Here is a 6,486-nt window from a genome sequence, read left to right on the forward strand (position 1 = left end):
AGGTAGAGGAGCAGCGCAGGAGGCTGGCTCCACTCCGACAGGAAGGAGTCACCGCCGGCTGGGAAAATCAGCAGCAGGAGGAACAACTTCCACCTGTTTCTGCTCTTTACAGCTCAAATATTCACATCTCTTCAACACATTCTGTCCCGTTTCCACCAAAAACACAAATCTGTGTTTGATTGATACAGATCAGCCGTCAGTCTAAACAAGGTGGTCCAAAATGTGGTCTGGGGGCCATTCTCAGGCCTCAAAGTGATTTTGGCACAACTTTAGTTTTCCAGCTCAAAGTTGGAGTTTTAAAACTTAAAAAAAGTCTTGAAGTTTTCAGTAAAGGATCCAATTCAATCTTCTCCAGGTCTGTCAAAGTGTCACAGGACAGATTTGGTCAAATCTTCTTCATGAAACAACAAGAACAAAGTAAATCTGTTTGCAGATTCTATATTTCAGATCGACAATGATCTGCAACTTTTATTTTATTCAAATTCTGTTTATCCAGGTAGAAAGGAAAACATTTTCCAGTAGAAGAAAAATATAAAGATGTTTTATTGCTCATTTACTTTCAATTTGACCGTTTTGGCCCCAGTGAAAAAATGTGGGAGACCACTGGTCTAAACCAAGGAGAGCATTAATCAGAGTGGCCTAGTCAAAGTCAAGCTCTAAATACAACTGGCAAGAAATCTGACTAAACTTTAGTTTTTCTCAGTATTCAGATATTTTGTCAAATGAAAAGATGATGATAAAAAATGAAAGAGTTGAAGGAGTGTGAATCCTTCTGGAGGTTTGAAACAAATGTCTCCTCACTGGTTGGTCTGAAAGCTGCCGCCATCTTTGTCAGGTCACTGAATATAAAGCTGAACCCAGAGCAGCCTGATGATTAATAACCGTTACATCTCTGATGTGTAGCGGCGGCAGAACCATCACTTATTCCTGAAAGCCACCTGATTACAGTGAGCAGCCTCTCCCTAAAAACACACAAAACGGCTCAATAAAGCACCTTGAGCAACGATTGGGATCTCACTCATATTCCCTCGTCACCAAGATGAATGAATGCATCTGCAGGGAGGGATGGCAGCGAGCTGGCCGGCTTTTAATCAACTCGGCATCACGCTGCTGCCACGCTCCTCAAAACCTGGTGACAGTGACATTTATTTAGAGACAGCTTGATGAATTCATTTGTTTTTTTATGATTATTATTATCTGCAGAAATGCGCTCATGGAGGAATAATGTTCTCAGCTGAAAAATGGAGCCGTTGCAGCAAGAAGAGCAGGCGCAGCGTCTGACAGGAAATCAAAAATCAACATTAAAGTCGGAGGCAGCTTCATGTTTTGGGGATTTTTGTTTCGTCTTTCTTGTAAATGGAAAGATTTAGATATTGCGAGAAAATTGTGCAACAGGAAACACGAATCAGATAATTCACTAGTGGTCACACAAACATCTTGTACAAATTCACCAAACTGACTCGAAGCGTCTGATCTTTGAGGATTTTTGAGGTTCGCCGCAGCGAAAAACAAGCTAGCTCTTCATAACGCCGCTATCTGCACCATCTGCACACATTTGGAGCTGGCCTGCAATATCCTTCAGAGGACAAAGTGTGTGAAATGAATCAATAAACTCAAAAGCCCCAGAAATCTCAAATCCATTAGAAGCGCATATTACTTCAAAATGGACTTGCATTAAGTGTCAGATGTCTGCGATAAGGCCGCCTTCATTTGGGTTTGGCTGTTTTTTCCCCTGATGGGACGCATGAGTGGTGTCTCCTTATCACTCATGCCATAAAGTGCTATCTGTGTCTCTTATCGCCCGTCTCTGCACGAAGGAGGAAAAGAGTACGACTGCGACAGGGAGGGAGAGAATGAAGGACAGAACGCAGAGGATGATAAAAATCGCTGTTCCTGCTGCTGTGGCCACATGCATGTACACCTGAGCGAGTGGACACGGGCGGCGGCTCACATATCAAACAAGGCCACGGCTCTGACATGCCCTTATCTGCTGCAGCCTTTCGCCATGAACAGCGTTGCTGCTGCGGCGGCGCAGCCTCAACGGCCTCCCTGCTGAACAACAGAGGAAATGGAGCTGCAGCAGAGAAGCTGGAGGCTCTCCTCACCTCCCTCCTGCTGCGCCCAACTTTCACTTTTCGCTCAGACGTGAAAATTAAAATCATTTTGCGACTGCTTCATCACTTTCAGCGTGAGGAACAGAGCGATCCTATCAGCGTGGAGAAGGAATGTAAATCCAGGCTTCGGCGCGCTGCAGAGTGTCATGGCTGCAGATGGTGTGCCGATAGCGCGTTGACCCCGCTGCAGTCGGCATCGCCACACATTCTTCCCGATCCGTCACTATGCAAAGCATAACCTTAATCTGGCTGCCTCTAACCTTGCCTTTCTCCCACTCTTGTTCCCCCTCTGCAGCGCGTTTGTTTATCCAGCACTCTCTTCGCCGCCTCTCTGATGAGCGTTTTATCTCACGGCCCACCTTTTCACACCACCGCGCTCACAATCACGAGTATCACCCCTAATTATCTTGCCGTATTCCCCCTTCCTGCCGTATCGGCGGCGTTCATCTCGGAGCTGGAATTATATGCGTTTCAGCTGGGTGCCAGCGCACGCCAAGCCGCCCCAGAGGACGGGCGGGGGGCGCGATGGAGGGAGGGCTGAGCAAAGGCAAACTTGGAAATTGTAAAACGGTGAATCCTTCCTGACCTGCAGACCCTCGTCCGCCTTCATCTGATTCTGTCTCCAGTAAACAAAACCAGTAAATGAGTTGTCCTCCGATCTCAAGTCGTCTCCAAACGATCGCTCCTCCAGTGAAATTATCCACTGATGGCAGTAAAATTGGCCAATTTCTTAGGCGTTATTGTTGGGAAACCAATTTGGAAACATAATGATGAACTTGCATGTAGATTTCACTATTTTATTATCTGTTCTTAAATATTATTTAAATATCTACATCTAATTTATTACAGTGTTTAGGATGCTACATGTCAGTCATTTCACCATAAAACTATATTTTAGAAAAATACAAATTAATTTTTCAAATACTGTCTTCATCTTGTTATAAAACAATCTTCACTACATTTAAAATGATTTTTGCTGCATCTCTCTTGATGTATAATGTGTGAATTTAGCCACTGATTGCCAAAAGTTTTCAAAACATTTTTTGCTCATTATTCTGATATTATGTTATTGTGCAGAGCAGCAATTAGCCAAATGCTAAAGTACAAAGTGCCTCACTTTGGAGAAAGCAGCCAGCAGCTCGTCTGTCCACTAGTGACATGCATCTTTTAGAAAACCTTTAGAAATGATGTCACTTTCATGTGATTTCGATTGCTTCTTGTAAGTTTTGTTTTATTTGACTTTTTATTCTGATGTATACGATGTGGCCTGATAAGACTCTGAGCTCTTTGGTTCTCCTGCATGGCTGATTTTTTTATCCATTTTGTGTTTTATGAGCAAATTAAATATTGTCTACCAGCCAGGTTCTCCGGCCCGAGAGCTCTTGCTAAAAATACGAGGTAGAGACAGCCGAGCATAAAGATGTGAATCTGCCTGTGCTTTATCAGTCATTTTTCTGTGTGAAACATCAAAGATGGCATTCAGCCGTTTGTCTTGGTGCAGAGTCGGGTTTTACTGGTGGAAATACCCTCTGCTTCTCTCTGGTTTGTGATTTACAGTGACAGTTCATGCTGACCTCAAATGCCCTGCTGCAGTCCAGCCTGACATTTACCTTCCTAACAATCTCAACTTACTTCATCAGAAAACAAAAATAAAAGTGAGCAGAAGGCTGACGAAAGTCGCAGGAGTGATAAGAAAATGTTTTGTTTAATGAGTTATCAAGTCTTCAGCTTGAACCAAGAAGTAAAAGTTCATAAAGTGAATGTTGTAATTTAAGCTCCTGTTCTGACCAGCATTTTTACCCTCGAGTTCAGAGGCAAGCAGCAGCAAAATCCTCCCAACAAAACCTTTGACCAGATGAAGGATGAAACCATTAATCGGATTCATTAAGATGAATCAATTATTAAAATAATCGTCAACAGTACTAGACTACACAGACTAAGAGAAAAGCCATTGTCTTAAAGAACCAAACTGTCAGAGCAGAAATTAACAAAAACTGCACAAATATATAAATTTTAAGATAAAAAAGCAGGTCTGTGAATACATCCGACCCAGATGTTACAGAGGATCGTTTAGAGACGGCTGCAGGATCTTTGGCTAATCGACATTAAAACAAAGCAGGTAATTACCTGATTTTACTCAACTCATTATGTTCTTTTTCAACCTGTTTGAAAGAAACTTCAAGGAAAAACGGTGCACAAACTGTGGCCCATCCACCACTGTACATCCGGATTAATATGATGTATATTGATATACATTAATAATTATTAATGTCAATGTGCTTTTATAATGAATTATCTGCTCATAACTAACCAACTGCAGATCATTTTCTTTGCCTCGATGGGAAAAGCTGGTACCGGCCCTTTAAACGTGGTCGGAGCGAAGCGACCGAAGCCGTGCGTTCCCTGCAGCGCCACCAGCTTTGTACTCCAAACATGATGTCTATCTGTTTCAGCGTTTCATTCGTCTCCACTTCCATATTTATTTTAATTAGAACTCTGTAGTATTGTCCTAAAGGGATAACCATTATTAAAATCGTGAAATTAGAGCGTAGCTGTGTATGTAGTGTCTTTTTTGTTTTTGAACTTTTTGGTAATAAATTCCATACTGACACAGCCGGAGTGAGGAGCCAGCCATATCTTTTTAATTTTCCAATGCAATTCATTGCTCCCAACTTGGATTCAAAACACTAATTAATTTGTATTTGATAATTTGCCCACTTTCACGGCATGACATGAGTGCATATTTTTTCCTTTTTAAACTTTGCACTGCCTGCACAAGTTTAATTAAGTGAGCACTCTTCACATTATCAACATCATGAATTGTATGAATTTTAGCGGAAGCAAAAGAAGAAAAAAACCTGCAGGTCTGCGAGGGCCTTTTCTGTTTCTCATCTCCACACCCACAATTTCCTGCTTAAAAGAAATGTTTCTGAACTGAGAAGGCTGATCGCTGGAGGAGGTGCACATTTCAACTTCATTTTGCACTGACCTTGTAAAAGAGCATGAATAAAGACTAATGAAAAAAGTTAATGCACCTTCATCAGTCTGCAGCTCCATAACCGAGCGTCCGCTGCTCCTCCTCTCAGCTCCCGCTCAATCAGGCTCCATAGACGCCTTCCACATGGGCTGAAAGCCAACCTACATTTGCTCTAAATAGTGCTTTAAACAAGATTAATGGGATTTTGGTTTCGGGGGTTGAATTTTAGTGCGTCTGAAACTGGGCTACTGGAAAAGGCGGTCGTAAAAGCTCTGATGAATGGTTCTGTAGTTCCAACCTCCCTCCATACATCGCCTTTAGGACGAACACAATCGGCTCTGAATGACTGAGATGTGAACTTATTAAGTATTCCTCTTTTACAGCCATGTTCAAAGTAATCGTCTGACCTTTGACCCCGTTTTGCAGTTTATAACAAACCTTTTGTGAGCCAGTTTTACCTCAACAGGTAGACGTACATCTGAATACGTTTTAATACAAAAAAATATTGATTTTAGTAAAAACTCCAACGTGGAAGACTTCAGACTTATCCTGAGTGATGTATTAAAGGTTATTAATGGAAAATTGACTGGAAGGACAAAGTTTCCCATTTTGTCTCTAAATGTATTTTACCAGGCTCCATGTGAACTGATGCCTTCACAAACTGACTATAAAACAGAAAACATTCAGTACAAAATAAAACAGCAGCAGCCATCTTCATACATGACACTCCTACTTTTCTCTGCAGTAGACTTAAAATGGCTGGTTCAGGTAAACGACTTCAGCATAAAATCCCACCGTCCACAGAAAGCTGCTACATTCATTTAGTAACTTTGGGTGTTTTCCCACCTGATAGTTCGGTGGGTCCTCTCTGCTCTGAGTCAAACCAGCCTGTTCCCCTCCTGGCCTGTGGGGGCGCTGCACCAAGAACCACTGAAGGAAACGACACAAAATCCTCTGAAGACACTGAGAGCAACTTCCTTCTTCACCAGATGGAAACAAGATGAAGGATTTTAGCGGTTGGAGGATTTCTCTTTAGGCTAAAGACCAGGAGCCATTTCTGCTTCTAGTGCTAGGCTAGCACGTTAGCTTTGGTTGGATTTACCCAGAATGCCCTGCGCTGTAGTCCACTTCCTGCTTTTGGAGCAGACTCTGCCCCAACTGGCGTTCACATTCTAGCCGAACCAGAGTTCACTTCAACCGAACCCAAAGGTTTGTAGCGGATCAGAGTTTGCTAAGCGTTCACACCTCAACAAACGAACCGGACTTTCCAGACAAACGGACTGGAGTTGGATGAAAGTGGACTGGACCGGGCTGGTGGGAATGAACCCTAAAACACCAGTCTGTCTCACTGAGCACACATCAGGCATCTCCCTGTCTAACCTGAGAACCATATCA

This window comes from Poecilia formosa, unplaced genomic scaffold, assembly GCF_000485575.1.
Source record: "Poecilia formosa unplaced genomic scaffold, Poecilia_formosa-5.1.2 Scaffold355, whole genome shotgun sequence".
NCBI classification, from domain to species: Eukaryota; Metazoa; Chordata; class Actinopteri; order Cyprinodontiformes; family Poeciliidae; genus Poecilia; species Poecilia formosa.